Source organism: Falco punctatus (assembly GCF_963210335.1).
Source record: "Falco punctatus genome assembly, chromosome: 2".
Taxonomy (NCBI): Eukaryota; Metazoa; Chordata; class Aves; order Falconiformes; family Falconidae; genus Falco; species Falco punctatus.
The window spans coordinates 3,669,372-3,693,671 of NC_137581.1; the positions used below are offsets into that span (position 1 = coordinate 3,669,372).

Below are 24,300 nucleotides of genomic sequence, written 5' to 3' on the forward strand. Positions count from 1 at the left end.
CTCCACCGTCCCCCACTTGCTGAAGGAAATCAGCTTCTCCAAAGAAAAAAAAAAAAGGAGTTTTCTTAATTTTCTGCACAATGTATTTCCCTTCAGTTTGGGTGTTGCTCGTCCTCAGAGATGAACAACCTGAAAGGAAAGAGAGAAAGAGCACAAGCTACAGTTAACTCTGAAGTTTAGCGAGTCGTTGTGAGAAAGAGATCTATTATCCAAATTGCAAAGGAGTGGTTTATGAATCACGAAAAAGTTTGGATTATTCCCTCTCAGTCTCCTCCCTCGCCAAGCCTTGATACAACCTTTCGAGTCAACAGACAGACAAACCGTATGGCTTGAATTACACCCTGAGTTATGGTCTGATTGTGTGTTTCCATTTAACCCTGCACATGGCAAGACTTCATTCGCTGCTTCACTTTTTTACCCCCCCTCTCCAAAAGGTTTGTGTAACTGCTTGGGAAGAAGGGGAAAAAAAAAATCTTTAAACGAGCCCAAATCTTCAGCTATTCATCTCTCCCTTCCTTCTCTTCAGATTTCTTTTTTTATCCCCCCCCCCCCCTTTTTTTTTTCCTGCAGAGAAGACAAATTATAAAAAGTGCATTTCCCAACTTTACGCAGGTGCCCGTGCCCTGCAGATGTTTCGGTCTGATCTGTTACAACAAATGTGTTTTGCTCTTTCCCTTCTGCTTTCCTTCTCACCTCATTAACTCTGCCTCTCACTTCTTCCAAGTCCTCGGGCACCTGGAGCTCAAGGAAAGGGCTGCAACTTCGTAAACATAAAATCACATTTCTGTCTCTGGAGAGCAGCCAGGAGGAGACAAAAAGCTCTCAAAGACTTCCCCCTCCCCCCCCCCCCCCCTTTTTTTTTCTTTTGTTGTTTTTCCCTTCTTCAGTCCAAACAGATAAACAAACCAGGTGCAGGACTTAAATTCTTAGAGGGGTCCTCTTTGTCTCCAGGGCACAGCTTGCTTATTTTAGCAGTGGTATTAATAGCAGTAAATGGGTTTCCCTTCAGTTATTCACTTCAGACACCGCTCCAGGCTGCTCTTTGTGGTCTTTGCGGTGGTTTCCCACCCCACGAGAAAGCCAATAATAAAATAAACTGGAAAACCTGCCCACCACATTGCACCTCTGGATTCTCACAGCCCATCATATGGCACGCTGGCATCCCCAAGCTGTGACCACGCATCCCCCCCTTGCCACACCCCCCCCGGTCTCTCCCCGCCCCCCCCCCCCCCCCCCCCGGTCTCCCCCTCAAAGGGGTTTGGGATGGGACCGGGAATGGCTGGAGCAGTCAGCATCACTTCGGGGAACCCCTTACCCTGGGAGAAGCATGTCCCACCTGACCCCCAGCTCTGGATATAACCCAGCTGCAGCTTTCTGCCTCGATACCCTCATTTGAGGAGCAATTGGGTTGGGGAGGGGGGAAGGAAAATTTCTGAGTGTTTTCTCTGCCATCTGCAGTGTATTTTTCCATTTAGGCTGCTTTTTGGCTATCCCAACCCCAGCGCCTGGTGTAAAGGGTTACCAGAGAAGTGCTGTTATTACAAAGGATTTTAATAACCTCTAGGGGCGAGTTCCCGGCTCCCTTGAAGTCCGAGACAAAACTCTGGCTGACTACAAGGGAGGCAGGATTTCATCGCCATGGGTTGTTTTGCTTTAATGCCCACACGGGTTGGGGTTTGATGTGTCCCTTGAAGGCAGTGCTCCCACGAGCATCCAGGCATACTTCTTGTTTCAGGATATTTCTGTATCTTTTCATCTTTGGAAGCTCTTTTCGTCCCACCCCAGCACAAGCACACTGGAAACCTTCAATCCCTAAACCTGCCCGTGACTTTTAGTGTCTGTTTAGATATTTCAGACCCCTTATCTCCCTCCCGTGAACTGCTGAACAACACAAGACTTGGGTGTAAAATGCCTCAGATGGTTTAAACCCCTCTCGCTAACCCTGATGAGCCAACATCATCTTCTGCTTTGCCCCTTGCCTTGAAAAAGTCACAGTTTGTTTTTTTTCCCAGCCCCCAGGGATGAATAGAAGTGATCTAACGCTCCCCCCCGCACCCCCCAAGAGCTGCAAGCTTGGCCTGCAATCGCACCCCTGTTATTTGGGGAGGTAATAATGCCTTTTTCCACTTAGCCCAGCACAGGTTACGTTTGCAAGAGGAATTTGCAAGGGGAGGGGAGGGAGGGAGACTCTTTGGGGCAGACGTGATGTTTACAGCTCTGGAGAGCTCTGGGTCACTGATCAAACCAGCAGCAAGTGGCCTGCGGACTCCTAAAAAACGGAGCTGTTTTGAGCTCAATGCTTTTTTCTCTTCACCCCGAGCCTCTGTGCAGCCAGCCCCACTCTTGCAGACAGAAAATGCTCCTATCTGACACCTCTGAGAGCCCGGTCCCAGGCATAGCGCAATACGAAGTACATAAAAACATGTGAGTATCCATCTCACATTTTTGCAACTTTCCCACCCAAGAAGGAGAGGCATCCACCTGCCCCCGCCGCCAGCCTGCAGCTCTCCCCGGGAGCACCGGAGCCTGGTTTAGGGGTAGCGCATCCCCAGATGACCTGCAGTAAGGATGGGAAGCAGGGGCAAGGAATGGGGGCAGGGTGGTGGTGTGGGGTGGGGGTGTGAGGGGAGCCGATTCCAGCCCTCAGGTCTCCCCTCTCCTTTGCAGCCCTCTGCATCTGCCTCCACCATTGTAACCCCTGGGTGTCCCCGCTACCCCGCGGTCTCCTGGTCTCCCCTCTCCACTGCAGCCCCCTGCATCTCCCTTTACACTTGCAGCCCTGAATCTTCCCTCTTCCTTGCAGACCCCAGACCTTAGGCTATACCCTACACCCTTCTGCATCTCCCCCTCCCTTTAAGCCCCCGGGCCTCCCCTCTCACTTCAGCTCTCGGGGCGTCCAGTATCCCTTGCAGCTCTTGGGTCTCCCCTCTCCCCTGCAGCACATGGGTCTCTGGTCTCTCTACACCCTCCAGGTCTTCTTCTCCCTTGCAGCCCTTGGGTCCCCCCTCTCTTCTGCACCCCACCGGGCCTCAGGTCGCTAATGCAGCCTCCAATTCTCCTCCCTGCATGCACCGTATCTTCCCTCTCCCTGCATCCCCCCGACTCTCCCCTCTCCCTTGCAGCCTCCCCTCTCCCTGCATCCCCCCGACTCTCCCCTTGCAGCCTCCCCTCTCCCTGCATCCCCCCGACTCTCCCCTTGCAGCCTCCCCTCTCCCTGCATCCCCCCGACTCTCCCCTTGCAGCCTCCCCTCTCCCTGCATCCCCCCGACTCTTCCCTTGCAGCCTCCCCTCTCCCTGCATCCCCCCGACTCTTCCCTTGCAGCCTCCCCTCTCCCTGCATCCCCCCGACTCTCCCTTCTCCCTTGCAGCTTCCCCTCTCCCCGCATCCCCCCCGGCTCTCCCCTTGCAGCCTCCCAGCCTCCCGCCTGCTCTCCCCTCTCCCCGCAGACCCCCTGCTCTCAGCCACCCCCACACCTTCGGCGTTTCGGAGGGCTCCGGCCGGGGCATCGTCCCCTCCCACAGCTCCGGGCAGCGGCTCACACACCCACCCCTGCCCGCCGCTTACCTCCGCCCGGGCTGCGCGGGCGCGGCGGGGCTGCGCGGGGGCCGGGGCTGCTCTGGCGGGGCGGCCCGCGGAGCCGCCTTATATGCGGCCCCCTCGGCTTTGATATGCGGCGTGATGTCAGCCCGGATTAGCATAACAAAGGGCCCGGCGAGGAGCGTTCCGCGCCCCGCGGATCCCCCCGCGGGCAGGGCCGGGGCTCCGCGGGGCTCCGCGCACGGGGAGGCGCCCCCCGCCCCGGCAGCGCCCCCCGCACGGCTCCGCGGGGGCGGCCGGCGCTGCCGGGGGGGGGACCCGGCGTCGACCCCCCGGGACGGCGGGGACCTGGAGCCGGTGCCGCCGTCGTGAGGGGCGTTATTCTAATGAGCGGTTAATGATTAGCAGGAAAAATCGCCGGTTCGTGTTTTCCGTGTTTTCACCGGAAACTTTTAAAGGGCTGCCCCGGCGGAGGGTGCTGAGCCCGGGGGTGCGCGGCCCCTTCCCCGGTAAGGCACAGCGCTGCTGCTGCTGCCCGGGGCTGGCAGGTGGGCTGCTCCTCCCGCGGGGCTGGGGGACCGCTGCCCGCGCTCCTGGGTCCTGCCTCACCGCGTCCCGCTGGCAGCCCTCGGGCTGCCCAAGCTTAGTCTGGGTTGGTTTTTTTTCTCTCTTTGACCTGTCTTTTACTTTTATCGGTGGAAAGTTCAGATGTTGGGATCTGATTTTCGCTTTCACGCCAGTATCGGGGGTGGAGGATTGGCGATTGCGTGGTAGAAAAAGGAAAGGAGAAAAGGAAAAGGAAAAAGGAAAAGGAAAAAAGAAAAGGCGTGAAAAGGAAAAGGAAAAAGAAAAAAGAGAAAAAGGGAAAAGGAGAAAAGGAAAAGGAAAAGGAAAAAATGGGGGGGGGGGGAGGGAATGGAGAAAAATAAAAGGAGAAAAAGCAAAAAAAAAAAGGGAAAAAAGAAAAGGAAAACAAAGAGAAAGGAAAAGGAAAAAAGAAAAGGAGAAAAAAAGAGAAAAAGGAAATAAAAAGAAAGAAAAAAGAAAAGGAATAAAGAAAGGGAGAAAAAGGGAAAGGGAAAAGAAAAAGGAAAAAATGATGAAAGAAACAGGAAAAAAAGAAAAAGGAAAAAGAAAAGGAGCAAAAAGGAAAAAAAAAGAGAAAAGAAAAAAGTAAAAAAGAAACAGGAAAAAGGGAAGAGGAAAAAAGTAAAACAGAAAAGAAAAAGGTGAAAAGAAGAAAGAAACAGGAAAAAAGAAAAAGAAACAACAAAAAGAGAAAAACGAAAAAGAGAAAAAGAGAAAAAGAAATAGAAGAGTTAAGAAAAAAACCCTTGAGAAAGAAAACACCACTGGCTTCTCAACCTCAAGCCTCATGAGTCTGAATTTAAGACGTCTGTGTCAGCTGTGGGCTGTGAACAACTGGATGCTGGTTACAAAAGTACCAGTGTCATTTCAATCATGCAGTTTAATTATGGGTTTCAGGTGAAAGGAAAGAAGAGAATAAATGCTTTAGTCTCAGGACCAAGAGACTCAGAATAAATTTCCTAAAGGTCTATTTTCGGAACAGCTATTATATAGGATAATATTTTTATGTACGTGTCCCTGTGCCGGAAAGATTGCGTTCATATACACAAGTCGCTAATGGGCTTTCCTAAGTGAACTGCAAAGAACCCTGTATACACAATCCCAAATTCCCAAGGCTGCTATATTACTTGTTTAAGACCCAGTTTTGCCAGCAGCTTTGCACAGTATGTCCATTTTTCTTTGTGTGACAGTTGCCCATAAGTGCTCAAACTTCTCAAGACCCATTTCCCCAGCCCCCCTCCCACCCCACTGCCCCCCAGAAACACGCACCTATGAGGAGGAGGTTTTGTCAGAGTTCTCCAAGGAGGACTTATTTACATGGGGAAATAGCCTGGAATATCTATTGCAGTCCGGCTTGCTGTGCAAACACCCTGATTTCTGTATAAACAGCCTTTTTCCAAATTATCTTAATCTTTAAAGGGCTGTTGGGAAAACGAAGTTGTTATTAATCAATAGGAGCAGCAGCAGTAAGTAGCAGTAGTTATATACTCCTGATTTTGCAGTAGGCACCTGCTGTGCTCGGAGCTGTGCAAACACCACACAGCAAGGCAAGTCCTATCACCAGACCTTCACGGTCTAAATATCGGTGCCGAGAGTTGAACGGCCAGAAATGATGGCGGGGAGGAGGGCTATGGAAAGAAGGAAAGAAGGTTCCAGTCTGCGTGGTTGTCTTGAGCCCTAACAGTTTTTTAAGGTTTCTTGCGAGGGGACAACGTGCCGGGGAATCATTACAAAAAAATGGCACTGGGAGCACAAGTATCTGCTCCTTGTGGCGTTCATGAGAGCCGCTTGTCCACGGTGTTCATCAGGACAGAAGGGCATAGGAGATAGAAGTCAAAAGGTGGGATAAAGAGTAAGAAACCAGAAGGCTAGTGAGAAAGGATGTATACATAAAGGATATAGGGTAAACATGCTCTGGACTAACCACACGCATATAGGAAGTTATTCAGGAAGAGCTTCAGGAACTTTAAAACCAGCCCAAACCTTTAATCTGAGACAATTTCATGCACAGACAAGCCGCCTCCACCCCCAGCCCTGATATGCCGAAATATTTCAGCACACGTTTAAATCCTCCTAATCTCTGTGTGACACATTGGGCTCTAAGTGCTTTGATGAATTGGGGGTATTCCTTGCCGAAATGTTGTGGGTCTTTGTCTCCGGCTCCTCATGCACACAGCAGGGTGTGGGTCTGGTGGCACAGCGTGGATGCTTTATGGACACCTGGGAAGTGGGGAGCTGCCTTGGTGTGCACGTGGGGTTTTATTTCACAGGGCCTGAGTGCTGAACCAGGGGCCTAAATCTAAAAGTTTAGCAATCATTATCTTTCCTGCTGCTTCTGTGGGTCAAAGCTGTTACCATTTTCATCGGCAGAAGACAAATTGATTCACCATTTTCCATGGGGTTTTTGTAAAAAAGAACCGGCCACACCAGTGTGACAATAAATAAACCAGAGCTGGGGCTGTCCAAAAGCATATAAGCCCCAGGGGAAACAAGTGGTTGTTGAGCAAACAACCCTCTTTGTTTTCGCAGCCTGCAAAGACACGGGCTTTATGTAGGGTATGGATGTATCCACCCATTATTAGAAGTGGAGGCATTTGGATGATATTGTCTGGATTGCATTTGCTAATTGACCTAATTACTAGACTTACAGAAATGTTGGGAAAATCATCTTCTTGTCAATTTTTAGAAATATATTTGGGGAGGTATAAAAATTTTTTTTAGCATGTCAGAAAGATACTGGGCTGGAAAATGAGTCTTTGTTGTCATCTGTTGCAGCAGATGCAGTAACCTCCAAAACTTGAAACCTTCCCAAATCTGCCAGCAAGTCCTTGCAGGATTTACCAGGAGTGCCTACAGAGCTGAGACATCAGACTTCCAAAGCAGCACAGGTGAGACTCCTGCCACCCAGACCAAAGCTACATCTGTCCCTGGCCTCACATGTAACTCAGAAGCAAGAAGGAATGTGTCCTGTAGCCCCTTGCAAAAGTCCTAATTCTGTTGCAGACCTCACCAGATTGATGCTACATGCACCATAACACTTACACTGGGAGAGGGATGCCATCCAGGTGCTGAGGAGCTCACCTGGATTTCTATCAACTATATAGATGCAAAAAAGGAATAGTGCATTACTAATGCCCTGAGCCCACCCACACTGCCTTCGGTAGTATCGTTTATCATTCATTTTTATGCATGTGTCTCCTTACCCTCTCTTCTTCCATCTCCCCGCAAGAGGGGAAGACCCTCCACAGATGACTTAGGATAGCATGACACATAGGCAGACCCAGGACCTGAGTGTAAGCTCTCCCGGAGCAGGGGGGGCATGCTCCTTTATTTAAAAAAAACCTCTAAAGGGCTGTGCCAAGATGTGGCACTCTGCAAATATTTATTAATATGACATAGTTATGTGTGCTGTGGGGTGTGGTATTACAGTTTTATCAGTGAGTTTCAAGATGTGCTATGAATGAGCCACGAAAGCCATCCCACCCGCAGGGGGGTTAGGGTAGCACTTCACCCGGCATTAGTGTGTGTTCTGCATGTGACAGTCAAAGGAGCCATTGATAAATGTCCTGGAGGGGTTTTTTAAATTATATAACGGGGACCAGTGTCTGGAAGGTGCCAGGCACCTGACTGCATGCCCTGTGACAGGATGCCATTCCTCCATTTTCAACAGGTATTCTGTCCATCTTCAGACACAGGCTCCAGCTATAAATATAAATAACTTCGGGCTAGTGGCTATTTACTGGCCCGACGCACAACTGGCATGGAAACCTAAGCTCCATTGCCCAAAACAGGGTGACCACATCCACACTCTGCACTGGGAAACATCTCTTTTAGGTCCCCCAACCCCTGCCCAGACTTTGGTGGGTGGTTTTTTGGTGAGCAATGCCAATTAATAATAAATTATAGGTCAGTGACCAGGTTTGTGCCTTTTACCCTATGTAGATACTAGTTGAAGCAGGTGTAAGTTTTCCACTGGGTCTCTTAAGTTTTAATTTCAAGCATTGATAGGGACTTTTTTTTTAAGGCTTCTCCACCTAATAAAAAAAAAATAACCAAAATCATTATCGTAAAAGTTTTGAGTGTTCAGCCACATGCTTTTTCTTCTGGCAGGAAGAACAAACAAAGATGGTTTGATGCTAAAATCTTTTGCAAAATGCTGAAGAGCAGGAGCATATATCAAAGTAATGACTCAGTAACTGAGGTTCCTCCAAATGACATCAAGAATGGTGCATTATACTTGAGTGTTTTTTCCGGACTGCCTCATAGCAAGCATTGGTACCCCTGAGGGGTAAATATACTGGTACAAGATGGGTACTGGTACAAGCCCTTCCTTGTCCATACAGCATCCAGGGAGAAATGCTACATCTCTAGGAAGAGGAAAATAGCTTCTGATGCATGGATTATTTTTTTTTAACAGGAGGTTGCTCTGAAGCCAGACAGGGGGTTAGAACAAGAATACACTTTGGCAGGCACGGAGCAAGGACTGGGGTGCAGAGGAGCAATGTGTGAGCATCTGTCACAGCCCACAGCTACACCACCACCTGCACGGAGGGGATGCAGCTCAGTTATGTCTCAGCAGCTGTAAGGCAAATAACAGAAATGAGGGGTTTGTCCCAAGAAGATGCAGTCAGAGGGAAGTGAAGACTTTATGGGTCTCCTTGTAGTGCCCAAACCCTGGTGATGGAGACTAGATCTTACAAAGGCTATATACAAACTCCTTTGTACCTATAGGATAGAGAGCTTTAAAAGGGGATGAGGCCACTCTGTCCTTCCTCTGGCATGCAAGGCCACCCCTGTAAAGCAGGAAGATCACAGCAACCTGAGATCCCTCCCCCACCAGACATTTTGCAGAAGATTATAGCATTTTCCAGGGTGAAATGCAAGCCCGAAGCCTCACAGCTCTGCTTTACTATCCCTCTCTTCTCCCCCTACCCTGCCCTTAAGTAGCAGGGATTTTTGTGCACTAACAACCTGTTTATATGCCTGCAAAGGAGCAGGATTCAGAGCTGTAGCCAACAGTTTATTTTCCCTGAGTTTCAGTGGTGTTTGTCTCCTTCACCTTGTCTTTAATATCATCACTCATCACCTATGCTGTAGGAGTGCCCAGTCCATGCCCAGTCCCAGCCACAGCAGTGGCCAACTCTTGTCCCACTGCACCAGTCCAGCTCCCCTCACCAGCCAGAAGGAAAACAAAGCAGAGCTTCTTGACTCTTATGCCATTTGGCCGAACACCATGCAAGCCCAACCTTCCAGCCCTGGGACTGAGCAGAACATGCTTCCTTTCCAGACCAAAGGTCCCACCCCTACTCCAACACTGCTTTTTAAAGGCCTCCATCCTAATAAAAAACAGCTGTCAGCTCCTCTCTCCAAAGCTGAACGATCCCTACAGGGTGGGGTAGTGCTTTCTCTTCCCTACAAAGAAGTCCAGTAACCCCTCCTTTGCTGCGGTGTTGAAGCTGGAGTCCTCCTCACAGAGGAGGCCAACTGATAACAGTGATTTGCAAGAGTGGAGAGATGGAAACCAACTGGAAGGGATAAAGCGCCTGAATAGTCTTTTTGGAATAGGAGGAATACTGTAAAATGTTCAGCGAAGTGTCTGCCATTATGGTCCCAACTTTGTAAATGCTGGCTGAGAGTAAAAACACCTCATCTGTGAGCAAGACATTTGTTAGACATCCTTATTTCTGCCCATTTTTAATCTAGTCCCTGATCCCAACATTCATTCAGACTCTGTGATGGGAAGCAGGGACCAGGAGAAAGCTGTGCCAGGTTTTGCTCTGACTCAGTGGGTCTTGGGAACATCTCGTGCACGGCAGCATGAGGGCCAGGTTATCCAAAGGGCTTTTGGAGAGGTTTTCAGACAAGACTGACTTGCAGAAAAGAAGGTAGAGTTTTTGCAGGGCTCAAGACAGCCCTGCAAAGGCATGTATCGATAAGACAAGGGGGAGTGGTTTTAAGCTAAAAGAAGGGAGATTTAGATTAGATAATAGAAAGAAATCCTTCCTATGAGGGTGGCGAGGTGCTGGCCCAGGCTGCCCGGAGCAGCTGTGGGTGCCCCATCCCTGGCAGGGCTCAAGGCCAGGCTGGACGGGGCTGGGAGCAGCCTGGGCTGGGGGGAGGGGGCCCTGCCCATGGCAGGGGGGTGGGACTGGCTGGTCTTGAAGGTCCCTTCCAGCCCAAACCCTTCTGTGGTTCTGTGATTCTATTATCCTGCTGCCACAGCTCCTGGGCAGATATTTGAATGCTGTTTGTGTGAACATCCTGCAAAATCAGGATTTCTGTTGCCTAAGGGGGAGCTGAGAACCTCTGCAAACCCAGCTGTGACCAAAGGGGCTGAACATGTCTGAAGATTTAGACACGAATTGCTCTGCTGAAGAAACATTTTCAGACAAGGCAAAACAAAGCAAACCCGAGATGGGACATGGGTCACCTTGGTTAGTTGCAATCCACAGCTTTGAGTGGAGATTGTACAACCCCCAGGCTGGGGGAAGTATCCCAAAGGAACCCACAATGCCTCAGCTTAGCCAAGTATTTCTATTTGCAACTGTGAGAAAAAGGAGCTTTTTGATGGAGATTTGGGACAGCAAGGAGATTAATGGCAATAATCGCCTTCTGACCTAATTTGACAAGAGCTGGCAAGGTATCAGACAAGGTACCATGCTTTGAAACTCAGCCTGGAACCATTTGGACAAGGAAAACCTCTCCCAGACACACTCTGCTCTATGTAATCATAAACGATAGTTAACACCAGGTTTTTATATTTTTACAAAAAAATATTACAGATGGACTTGATGATCTTAAAGGTCTTTTCCAACCTAGATGATTCTATAATTCTATGATCTGTGTCGCTCACCCCTTACCTCTCTTGGAGATGTAAATTTGAAGCTCCTCTGGACAGCTCAGGTGAGATCTAATTTTCAAGCATCCACACCCCATTTATATCCCGCTAATACATGGCTCTTCTCTAAATTAGGGTGCTAGTTTATCCTAAAAACCTGCCTGGCTGGATCACAGCTATGGTGACCCAGAGCTGCTCATCTCTTGCTCTGCTGGGAGCCCAGCTTCCAAAAACCTGGTCTCCGATTTTCTTAGGCATCCTTTAAGATGTCCTTAAGATATTTTTAAGACAACCAGCTTGAGTTATCTTCCCTTCCCTTTGGTTTTATTAAAGAATGGTCTTCAAGGGGTTCCTATGAAAACCCTTCATCCTTTCCCAGGAACACCCAGGTTTGGTTGTTTTTATGTAAAACTGCCAGGAAATTGTTGGAGATTAGTCCTTTTTGTTGTCAGCAGAGATTTTTTTTTCCTGAGTGATTTCTCTCTGATCCTGATGGGATTTCTCTCTGTTTCCACCTTGACAGTTCAGTTAGGCTTTGTGTGTACCTACAAACACCTGATTACAGGCTTTGGTTCCTCTTCCATGATGGAGTATGTCCATCATAAAAATTTTGTGAAATACGTGCTGAGCAAGGTATAGCACTTTTGAGGATGTAGTATGGATTCAGGGTCTGACTTAGGCACTGAGTTACTTGAATTTTATTCCAGAGCCATTCCACAGGTTAATTAAAGGATGGCATAAAACCACAGAGAGGCGCTTTTTCCTTTGCCTCTTTGTAGCATTGCTGCGCTATCGCTCAGACACTATCCTGCTCTCGAAAAACATAGACTGTTACGTATCACTTATTCACTCATCTGCATGGAGTCTACAGAGTTCACCAAGCTATTTTAGTTGAGAAAATTGGCAGGGTAAATGTTAATGAAGTTCCTTCTCTCCTCAGCAAAATGCAAGGCAGATTTGAAAGCCATTTGTCACTTTGCTCAAAAAGTCAAGGGCTTGGCAGGGTGATTATAGGGAGTTCATAAAGGTGAGGTAATGGGGAGGAGAAATGTGGCCTTGTCTGGGCCGCCTTACCTGGCCACATCCCTGCAGCCCACCAGTGCTGACATGTGTAAAGGAGGAAGGCAAAATACCAGCAGACTTCTCCCATGCTGAGCTGCATGCAGAGCAGCCACAAAAGTCTGAAGGCACCATGCAAAATCCCCTCTTCTGACCCCATCTCCATCCTTGCTCATCACCAAGCACTGTGAGATGGGTCTAAGGAGAATTCTGGATGCTTCTAGAGTCTGTGCCTGGCAGAGGGTGGCCATGCTGACATGACCTAGGTGGGATTATAGTGCTGCTTCTGGGACATCCCACCCCAGCCCACCTGCCTAACACTCCATTTTCCCTGGAACTGAGGGTTGTTATCCTAATTCAGTAAGAAACAGTGCAACCAAACTGCAAGCAGTCCCCAGATGTGGCCTGTAGGCTGGGCTATAGGAGCATGGTGCACCAGCTTGGTAAACCCCCTTCAACGACCCGTAAGTTCACCAAGACGCCACAAGCTTAGCTGCTGGAGGCATGTGGTGGTGTGGAGGGTCGTACTGAGAGTCAGCATTGGCATGTTGTCTTTGTAATGTTTGGGATGACAGATGTCAGAGAAAAATGGATGGGTTAATTTTGGATTTCCCCAGTTCCCCACTTGCTTGTGTGCAGGTTCACTGCTCTTGTCTCCTCTCCCATCCTCCTCCTGGGGACAGTAGACTGTCCTAGGTACAAAATCCCTCTTACTACGTGCACACAAGTTGCCTGGAGCAAAGCAAGCCAGGGCCCCCAAACACCACTGCTGCAATATAAATACTATTCTTTATTTTTGAACATGGATACAAAGGCATCAGGCCTCCCTGAATTATCTCGATCTGTTAGATTGGCAGCTTTCTAATCCTGCAGAGCCAGGGATACCATGTCTGGGTGTGCATGTGCTTTAACAGACCCGGTAGGGAAGGACCATGCTGTCTATAAACCCACCGAGTCTGGATGCCATCCCAAAGGATGCACTTATGCTCACACAGAGGTTGGAAGCTTGATGCTGTAACCATTTTGGGTAGATTCCCCATCCCTCTCCACTGTGGAGGTCTAACCAAATGCTCTCTTCTTGCCTTTCAGCTGCTGAATCCAGTCCCCACTTGACTCAGTGGAAAAGCTCTATTAATATCAACAGAACACGATCAGACATGAAAAGCTGCAGCCTCAATAAAGTATAATAATTCATATTCACTGAGGAGCTGATCCTCCTCCTCGGTGCTCCTTTGATCCCTCCCACAGCTGTGATAACAGTAAGACTTTATGCTACAAAAATCACCCAGAACTTGCTACTTCCATGTGAAAACACAACAGCTTCAATTACTGACTCATCCAAGTACTCTGTGGGACAACTCCTATATTTTTCCACTTTTTTAACATTTTGTGCTGCTCCTTTCTTCTGGTCTTCAGCACAAAAAGAGCACGCAAGTGTGCTTTTGTTCTTGGGGTGTTATTTTGTTTTCTTGCTTTTGTTGTGGTTTGGGGCTATTTGGTGGGATTTTTTTGCACTGGAGAAGGTGAAATAGAGGGGGCAAGGCGAAGGAGAATACCAGAATGCATTATGGCAGACACTGGAATGGCAAGCCAGCAGTTATCCAAGTACATGTGGCAGAAAGCATCTCTGAATAAACAATAGCAATAGAAGAATAATAATGATAATAATGATGATGATGATCATGATCATGAAAGCAGCAGAAATCTCTCTCCCATCTGACCAGGCCAAAGAATTAAAGGTTTGGCAAGGAACAATCTGAGAAAGTGTCTGAAGAGCTGGAAGGAGGTTCTGTATCACAGAGAAAAGCGAAAAATGTGTTTGGCCACAAACAGCGCATGATGCATTGCAAAATGTTTCACGCGGAGATATTTAGAGGGTGGGATGGTTGGCATGGAGAGGAAAAGGAGGGGAGGCATTGCTGTGGAAGGAGTATCTTTAGCCTTCAAACAACAGCCACTAAAATATCCTGAATGCTTTGCCTCCCCAGAGGTGCCAAGGGTTGAAAGTTTTGTGCAGAATGGCTTTCGTGGGATCATGTAATCTTATTTAAAATTATTTTTTAACTGCCCCTTCCGTAGTGAGAAGTAAAAGCCCAAAGACAGGGCCTGATGCAGGGATGTCAGTAGGCTTTGGATTAATGGGTTTTGGATTGGACCCATGGTGTAAGAGACAGTGCTCCAATCTAGCCATAAATAAAGTGGCTTCCATTAACGTTTATATTTTCTTTAATTTATTTAACCAAGAAAGTCAGCAGAGGCCCATAGGTCTCGGTATTAAGAATGAGCTGGCCAAGACAGCAGCAGATAAAGCTTGCACCAGTGTAAATCAAAGCTTCCATAAGTCATACTCAAGAAACCATGGGTGAGTAAGGCAATAAAATGTGACCATTGTTCCTTTATTGTATCATTCTCGGCTTTCACTTTCTGCTGGAGCCAAACATCATTTCTGCTCCATCTTTTTAAGAGGTCCTGGAAAGGATGGACCAAAACTGTTGCAAACCCAGGATCTAGAGCAGGAGTTCAGAAGCTGGGATTTGCAAGCAGCTCACAAATGCTTTGCCTCCCTTTATGGCCAGATAATAATAAAGATGAGATCCAGAAGCTTTATTACTTCTTTTTCTACTTAAATGTTGGAAAAGGCTGCACCTCCACCTTGTTAGACCCACATTATGAAAAACCGCTGTAATCCAACATTGCTTAGCCCAATATAGTTTGAGTTTACCTGCATGTAGACAGCGGTCCATCCTGGAAATGGACACGTTTAATTTTCCGCGTCTCAGGGGTGCAAAGAGCTGGTGTGAGCCCTGCAAAGGGGCTGGTTCAGCACCTCGCCTCCCTCAACATGGGGCCACGGAGACGCTGTGGATGCCATTTTGCACCAGGGGAGAGATTTAATCTTTAAAGTTCATCTTGGCAAGTAGCCCTTTCCCCATCCCCGTTGTGGCACCCACCTCCTTAGACCTTTTGGGGGTACCAAGTGCACTTCAGATGCCTTTTTTTCCTTTTTATAATACCCTGCAGGACAGTACCAGTTTACGACTGTGTTACAGTGATGCTGTTCCTGCTACTACAATCACGGCTCTGTCATGATTTCCATTATAAACCTCGGACTGGATTTTTTTTTGGCATTTTTTTTCTTTTTCTGGGGTCTATAATTTGATCGTAAAAACTCATGCTGGGCTGAAATTCAGCTGCCAGGTCTTGGTTGGATACCAAATCTGATTTAACCCTGAGCATGCTGAAGTGCTTTCAGGTAGATGAAGGCTTTGCAGTGCTGAGCATGCTGAAGTGTGGGAGACGAGTCCTTAGGGGCAGCAAGGAGGGGTGGTGTACTTTGGTTTAGGGTATCTGGAGACCAGGATGCAGGGAAAATGCAGCTAGGCAATGCCCCATCCCAACTGCCACGCTCTCTTCGGCATCTCTTGGACTACAGGCTGATATGCCGTATTCCTTTGACTGACATCTTTATTCCCCATCCTCATGGGTATCTCGTGTTTGATCTATTCCTGAGCTCTTCACACCGAATTTCTTACTGCATTTAATGCATACTTTCATACAAAACCCCACAATCCTTAACTTTTACCAGATGTATGTCACTCAAAAGCACCTTGTCCCCCTTGCTCTATATCTTGCTGAATCAGGCCTTTGATCAGCTCTTGTTTTCCAAGCCCTCCTCCAGAAAGACTGCATTTTCCCAAAAGCACCACTTCAGTTCATGTGGTTTTCAAGTCTGACAGCAGGTCCAGCACACCAGAAACCACTGGTTCCTGGGGCCAAGCTCATCCGTTCAGTGTCTCAGGACTATCACCAGCTCAGACAGCTCTTCAGGCATCTCTTCAAGGAGGAACCAAGGCAAGGACTCAATAAAGCTGAGCACAGCACTGACACAGCTATGTCATGGACAAGGGTGGGGGGCAGTAGCCACCAGCAGGACACATTGCACACAGGGGAAAGAATGGGAACCGCTGATGTATCAGCTGCCCATGGATTCCCCATCTCTGTGACTGTGGGGGCAAAAAAAGCACAACAAAAGGGAGTGACACTATTTTGCAGTTATGGTGGGATGGAGCAAGCACACTTCCAGTTCAGCCCACCTTCTTTAGATACATTCTCTAGGCTGGAAATAGACCTTTTCTGTTGCGGTGCCTCTCTCTGTTTTTTTAACTCCATTCTTTATACTTAAGCATGCAGGTTTAAATACAACTAAATCAGCGTGAGGTGGATTCTGACAGCATTGGCTGAGCTTTGCTCCTACGGACGCTGCTGCTCTGGGATGGTCTGTATGTCACCCATTGCGCTGATGCAGCTCTGCCCATAAAAGCTGGTGGTGTAGATGTGCTCAAGCTCCAAAAGAGCAGAGCAGATGTCTCGGTGTCTGGGATGCTACAAGGCACCTCTAAGAAAGCTTCCCCGATGCAGTCTGGAGAAAAGGATGTTCCCCTCTAGACCTCTTTATCTCTCCCTATTGCCTAGGGATGGATGAGAAGGAGAAAAGGCTCTTAATTAAAGCAATGCAGCACAAAACCGGGACGCTGTGTCCTCATCTGGAAAGCGGGTGTAATAGCACTTTCCTAGCCTGCGGGGGCACAGTGAGATGCTGTTAAAGACTTTTGCATTGATCAGATACTTCAGCCATGAAGGCTCTCCTGGGAGCTTAAAATTGATGGGATGAGGTATCATGGCTGTACAAACCCCTAATCTATCAAAGCAATAATCTATGGAAGAAAGATACTTTACAACGCACTTACACAGCAGATGGTAAGTGACTTATGATGTATTCCACCTATCATCCGCAGGAAAACAGTATTAATAAAATATGCTGACATGACAGATTAATAGCTCAGAGCTGCGGTCCAGGAGAGGTTAGGACTAGCCTATTCTTCCTCTGGGGTTTTTAACAATAAGGAATTAGGTAAATGTTACAAACTGAAGATTATGTGCAAGCAATATTAAAGCAAGGCTTTGGTCTGGATGGAGACCGTAAAACTGGTATTGTGGGACTCAGTGTTTATTCTGCTGCGGTGACACCACTCTGACTTTGCATGGTTTACAAATAAAACATGGCGCTTTTTTTTTTTGCTGCTCGTGCTGCCAACCCATCCCAGGAGCTGAAAAGCCAGATGTGCTCCTCTGGCTCCAGCACCACCTCCAGCAGCACCGGGGGTCTGATCCTTCTCATTCTTTGTATCACCACTGTGATCACTCCCATCCTGAAAAAAAAAAAACAACACCAAAAAGAATCATAAAAAAGGTTGAGTTTGTTTTGTTTTTTTTTAACTTTTTGGAAGTGAAACATGAAGTCCTGCTGAAGCTTATCACTGCTGAGCGAATTAGTGGGTTTGATCCTGGTTTAGAAATGGAGATGCTGGGACTGCATTCCCTGCTCCATCAGTGACCGGAGGGTGTTGCCAAGCCCATGATTTCACCCCATGTCCCTATTCCTTTCCTTGACCTTCCCATCCTCATTCCACTCTCCAGGGCAAAGCCTGAGGGGAGGTGGAGGGAGGGCAGTTATTCATGCCAGCTAATTTTAAGGAGCTATAGTAATTGTCTGAGATCCTCTGGCTTTTCCATAGTCAGTAGAGGGAGAGAGGATGCTCCAAAGGGCAATTGGGAGCTTTTTCCATTTCAGACTAGCATAACCACTAGGTCTACACCATGTTTTTGGAAATGTGGATCTCTGCTTTGTAAAATGCAACAGAAAATCCGGAGTTACTTTTGCATCTGTGATCTCTGAACTTAGACCTCCACCTCACAGATCAGTGGGACCAAGCTGGGTAGAGATGCAGTTCTCACCGCAGCTGCACCAGAAAAAACACTTCAACATGACAGTATTGGTTCTTTTTTTCTTCTAATACCGAGCTCTTTTGTCAAGGTGACTGTGTCCGTGTTGGATTGACTGACCTATTGTCAATGCAGAAGGGACATGGCTTAGTGGTGGACTTGGTATGGTTAAGGTAATGGTTGGACTTCATGATCTTAAGGGTCTTTTCCAACCTAAATGATTTGAAGGATGGAAGGACAGAAGGATGGGAGGATGGACGGATGGACAGATGGAAGGAAGGAAGGAAGGAAGGAAGGAAGGAAGGAAGGAAGGAAGGAAGGAAGGAAGGAAGGAAAGAAGGAAGGAAGGAAGGAAGGAAGGAAGGAAGGAAGGAAGGAAGGAAGGAAGGAAGGAAGGAAGGAAGAGAAAAGAACAAGAGAAAAGGAAGGAAGGAAAAAAAGAAAGACAGAGAGAGAGAAAGAAGGAAAGAAAGAAAGAAAGAAAGAAAGAAAGAAAGAAAGAAAGAAAGAAAGAAAGAAAGAAAGAAAGAAAGAAAGAAAAAGAAAGAGAAAGAGAAGGAAAGCAAGAAGAAAGCTACCTTTGTTCTTTGCTACATTACACTTAAAACATCACACTAGTAGTAATATATTGGCTTCATTACACAAAGACTGTAAAGTCCAGCTAGCTCATAATTCCACCAATAAAGATCATGATTTGCCAATAAAAATTAGGGCAGCCACTGATCCATAGTCTAGATTTCCTGCCTGGGATGGAATTGTAAAATATGATGATCAAATTTGGTGCAAAACACAGCAAATGTGCAAACTAAGCCAAGCAAAAGTATTCCCCTCTTCTTGCCACTGCCATATGAACCCAGACAGGACCAGGTCCTTCCACAGAACAACCAAAACCACCTACAGCAGCTGCGATGAGGAACCTCATTTTTTAAGTTATATGGAAAGTCTTTGCTCACCATTTTATGTGCAACTTTTTTAGCAACTTAGAAAAAGAGGCACAGAGAGACTTGATTGAAAACTGATGACACAATCTAGCCCTGCTTTTAGCATTTTGGCATGCAGCACAAAAGCATTTCTGAAATCCCTCCAACATCTAGAACTGTACCTGGAATGTTTTTTAGGACTAATATTAAAAATACATGGTAGGCTAGAGGCAGGTCTACTCAGGGGAGTGAACATCAAATGAGTTACCTTCCTTTCTGTCTGTAAGCGATAGAAAGACAAGAGTCTTGTGTGATATAGTTTGCCTCTGGGGGAAAAGAAATCTTGAGAAAGCACCGTCAACTTAATTTCAAACTATTTTCTTTGGTGTTTTCTCCAAGAGCCTTAAAAATGCTTGCCATCTCATAAGCACAGTTACGGGTGCTGTTCAGTCAGTTTGCAACCCCACCGCTGAGCCCTGGTCTTCCAGGAACACCTGCCAAATAAAATGTTTGAAAAAAAAATACATGTGGTCTTTACTTAGAAGTCTTGAGGGTATCCAGATCGTAAATTTGTTGTGGAGTGTGTGGCAATGCTTATTTACTCGCAAAAGATTATTTTCTTTGTGGGAGATTTTCAACCTAGTTAGAAAGTCAGAAAGCACTGATCATAGCAAATCCATAATGTACCTCAAAGTAATAGCTGAAGGGACTCATCAAAATTCATCCTCCGAGAAAAAGACACAGAAGACATTCATTTGTGTTGATGAAGATGGCCAGGGGAATAGTAACATCATTGTTAGAGGGGTGCAAATAAAAAGAAAAACTCTAGGCAGATGAAGATCATCTGGATTCGGTGTCTGAGATGGAAGTGAGACTCTGCTGAGCATTGGTGAAAGAGTAGGGCAAGGTACGCTGCCCCAAGCAAGAGCAAACAGACTGTGGTCTCACTACGGCTGCAAGGGTGAAGCTGCCCCTGGGAAGCTTTGGGATGAGGTTTTCTTTCAAGTTGCTAGTTTTATTTGAACTTCAGAGTGGAAGCTTGGGGTGGGACTTGGGAGGGGAGAGCTTTTCATGGTCTTCCTCACCATCACATTTCTCCAAGGGGAGGGTCTGCATCTGCATTGATGTTTCAGTTCCTAACAAACCCAAACCAAAGACCCGCTCCAGGGGAGCACCCACCACATGCTGACCAAGAGCAGGTCCACAGGACCAGGCTATAGTCCAAAAAAATGCCTCTTTGAAGTGTGGATGGAAAATCTTCAGCACTTTTGCACTCTGTGTAGCCAGGTGGTGTGGACATAGCCAGATGTCTTCACCCAGGGAGCTGTGGCTAATGTTGGGGTATGGATGAAGACAATACGAAGAGCCACAGAAGCTCCTAGCAGTGGGATTAGTAAATCATGTCTATGCTGCCAAATAACAGAGGCCTAGCGAGTGTCCCTGGCCCAGAGGCCAAGGTGTATGGACCAGTGGGTGTCCACACCACTCAGGGCTGCCCCTGTCTGGAGCACATCCCCCCTACACCGCACACAGTGCCGGCTTTCCCCCAGCTCCCATGTTGCCCCCCCAGCCCCAAGACATAACAACAGTTTTGTGTGTTTTGGCCAAGTTAATCTGTCTGAAATAATATGCGGGCTGTGCTGCAGACCACCGGAGTGGTTGTTTTCTAGCATGAAACTGATGCTTGAGGGTGTGAAGCCTGCTGGGATAGTGCTATAGGTCTATGCATGGGACAGAAGGGGCCAAAACAGGTTCAGACTCACACTCCTTCCCCACAAGGACTTTTGAGTAAGCTCAAGGGGGGCAAGCCATGTAGGCCATCAGGTCTCAAGCTCATCTTCTGATGTCCTCCTGGTCAGCAATGCAGACAAACCCATTTTGCTGGGTCAGCCTTGGTGACCCTGGGCTCATCCCACCGAACATGGGCAGGAGAAGAAACGTCGCCCTTTTGTACCATGCATGTACAATCTCCTTTCTTTGCACCCTAAGAAATTCAGATCCAGCATGACAAATGCACGTCTGGGGGAAGAGTTTGAAGGAAATCCCATATCACCCCTCCACTCATCATCAAAGTCCTCATTTCTTTGAAAGTGAACCGCAATAAAAGCAATATTAAAACAAAGAGGAGACCAAATTAGTGTCTTTAGTGAGTGCATCACACATTTCTATGCATTGGGCAGGAAACATCTGACCAAACATGTTCATCAGCATGTCCCCTCCATCTGAGGTAGTCATGTCCAGCTTCTCTCACAGTCAGCATAGAGAGGGGGACACTTTGAACAACCTCTTCTCCTAAATGCAGCCATGGAAGAAGACAGATGAACTGCTCTCCAAGAAACTCTCCATCAAACACAGAGGCAGCTCAGGGTACCAAAAGACATCTGGTGGCTGATGCAAGTGAGATGAATCCATGTCCAGAAGGGACCAAGAGCCCTTTCATTTATCACATTGATGCAAGTACTAGCACTTAAAAATAATTCAGATGCTCAGGACACCCCCCATGGGGAGGAAGGTGGGATGGGTGATCTGGTGGAGGGTTTGCAGAAGAAGGGAGTGTTGGACCTGAGATGTGGTGAAGGAGATTCAGCAACAGTGGAAACATGCAGGGTTAAACCAGCATCTCTATGCAAAGAGGAATGCATTGGATTAGACAGCAAAACCTTTCCAGCATCTGGGAGCCACAAACAAGCCCCAGGAAGAAAAGATGTGGCAACTGCACTATTTAGTTAGGAAGAATAACATAGCCCTCTCCTGTCAGCAGGAGCCATAAACCTGTCTTTGTGGGCATGGGTGAAAGGCAGGTCCCGTGACACCAGCATGCAACCCACCATGCACGGCCAGTTGGGATATCCCAGCCTCTTGCCAATGGCATTTTTGCAGCAATGATGGCCCAGGAAAGCAAATCGACCCCGCTTGCAAACTCACTGACCTCTGAAAAGCAAGCGTTGGCTGCCAGGTTGTGATGCTCTGGGGCACGTGTTTGCAGGATCCAGCCCCAGCGGTGGAGCAAAACACAGCGAAAGGCACGTAATTAACTTCAGATGTACCTGTCAAGATGTCACGGACACAGACCCAGAGAGGAGCAGCGTGTTATTTGTTTCTCATAATGTAACAATTATCTAGTTGTAAGAGGGGCTCTCTCCCGCGCTCCCTCTCTGCCTCTTGTTTTCCTTCCACATTCATTCACACATTATTTAACTTTTGACTTGGACACAGCAGGTAAAAGCATTTAACAGCTTGGCTGCTTGTTCAGACGGAGCTGGGAAGGGGAGGGGGGCAGCAGACAGCAATTTTTTGCATTAAATTTTCAAGTTTTCAGCACTGCGTTTTTCTAAAGGGGGGGGGGGGAGAAGGAAAGGGAAAGAAGGGGGGGGGGGGGGGGGGGGGAGGAATGGCATTCCACAAAGACGGAGTCACATTTTCCAGCATTATAACATGCTCTCCACTGTCCCCAGCCTTCACTGGGAGACGCATTCCCGCTCCACAGCGGAGAAAAGGTCAGTGGTAAAAATTTCGCAGGAACTCCATCATTGTCCTCGCGGGACATGTTCATCAGGAGGAGAGAGCCGGGCGTCTCGCTCTGTCGACAGAAATCCACATCACAAAACGTATTATTGGGGGGAGGTGGGGAAGGGGGACCCACGGCCAGAGAGAGCCCATGACTTCATTTCACAGGGGTTGCCACCGCGGGATTATTTCCCCCAGCTCACTGGATACCCGCCGAGGTGTACAGCAGCGTGGTGGGGATGGACAGACAGATGTTTTGTTGAACAAATGATAAAGGCAGGAGAGACTAAACAAGGCGGATGTGATTTGAAGTGCTGGAAAATCCTCTGCCCCAGGGGAAAATTGACTTTTAGTTTATGTAAAGAAAGGTATAACTCTGCGCTGCTGCCAGGTACGTATCCATCTGAGCTTGCACAGAGCAGTTCTAGCAGCCAACGGGATATAACAGCATTTGCCCAGTGGTAGTTACTAAACAGAGTGAGATTTTTAATGGGGAGTGAAGCTGATCATTGCAATAATAACTCAATCTCTTGGATTCACCCCAAAATGAGAGCGGATGCTGGAGCGGTTGGTTTTCGCCAGGAAAGACACATGTATGTAGGGCGAGGGAAGGGGCTGGTACCCAAGAAACACGAGGCGCATCCTCCCCAAAGTGGGTTGCTGCTGACAGTTAAAATGCCTCTTCCCCTGGCAGCTGATGCACTCCAGGGAATTCCTCCACTTCCAAGAGATAAAAGCCTCAGAGGACTGTTTATAAAAAGGGTAATTATTAAAATCAGTGTGCGAATTGATTGTGTTTCTCTTTTGTCATGCATGCACATACAGACAGGACACAGGCAAGTTTGTACCCTTCGAAAAGCATCCCCACAAACAGGAGCACAGTGAAATCCAGTACTCTCCAAACAGCATGGTTTGTCACTTTTTTTCCCTCCAAACACAACACAAAGGTTTGATTGTGCTTGAGAAAAGGACAAAATGCTGGGAGCTGCACTGGAACCCCATACCCAGATGACTTTGAAGTGTATTTGAGTTTTAAAATATTGCTTCTGAGCTAGAGGTTTAATTTTTCTGGCATTAAGTTGCTGATTAGTTTTGCTTTGTGTTGTGGTGTTTTGTTGTGTTTTTTTTTTTAAAAGAGTCACCAACCTCAAACCCAAAGTTGCTTTTAGCTTCTTTTTCATGTGGCTGAATCCTTCCCATCTTCCCCAAACTGTATCACACTGATCACATCAAACAAGCCATTCTCTGTGGGTCAGGGCTATATGTATCACCCCAGTTACATGACCACATATGAGGCATCAATATTTACATGACACTGTTTACCCAGGCAGTATGGGCACAATTAATTTATCTGAAGTGAGAAGGCTTCACTGTGCTCCCTGTAACGTTTCCTCTCTTTTCTGCAAAATTAGGAGTGAATGTGCATGGCACAGCAACATGTGGACAACCCCTGCTATCTGTACAGCCAGGGGGAGGATGGGATGGAGTGCAGCCCTGCCACGGAGGTATGGGGGTACTGGTGGATGAAAATCTGGACATGACCCGGCAATGTGTGCTCACACCCAGAAAGCCACCCGTGCCCTGGGCTGCATCCCCAGCAGCGTGGCCGGCAGGGCGAGGGAGGGGGCTCTGCCCCTCTGCTCCCCTCTGCTGAGACCCCCCCACAGCGCTGCGTCCAGCTCGGGGGTCCTCAGCATCAGAAGGACACGGACCTGTTGGGGCGGGCCCGTCGGAGGCCACGGAGCTGGTCAGAGGGCTGGAGCCCCTCTGCTGTGGGGACAGGCTGGGAGAGCTGGGGCTGTGCAGCCTGGGGAGGAGAAGGCTCCGGGGAGACCTTAGAGCAGCTCCCAGTGCCTGGAGGGGCCGACAGGAAAGCTGGGGAGGGGCTTTGGGCAAGGGCAGGGAGCGGTGGGACAGGGGGGAATGGCTTGAAGCTGAGAGAGGGGAGATTTCGGTTGGACGTGAGGAAGAAACCCTTCCCCGTGAGGGCGGCGAGGCGCTGGCCCAGGCTGCCCAGAGCAGCTGTGGGTGCCCCATCCCTGGCAGGGCTCAAGGCCAGGCTGGAC

At 47.9% G+C, this 24,300-nt stretch overlaps 1 long non-coding RNA gene across 1 annotated transcript; it reads left to right on the plus strand.

The window, feature by feature from the left end:
• Positions 1-118: 118 nt before the first annotated feature.
• On the plus strand, positions 119-18,361 carry LOC308059186. Its single transcript, XR_013926161.1, has 2 exons — positions 119-2,424; positions 6,902-18,361. It is a non-coding gene; the product is annotated as an uncharacterized lncRNA (long non-coding RNA).
• The last annotated feature ends 5,939 nt before the right edge of the window (positions 18,362-24,300 follow it).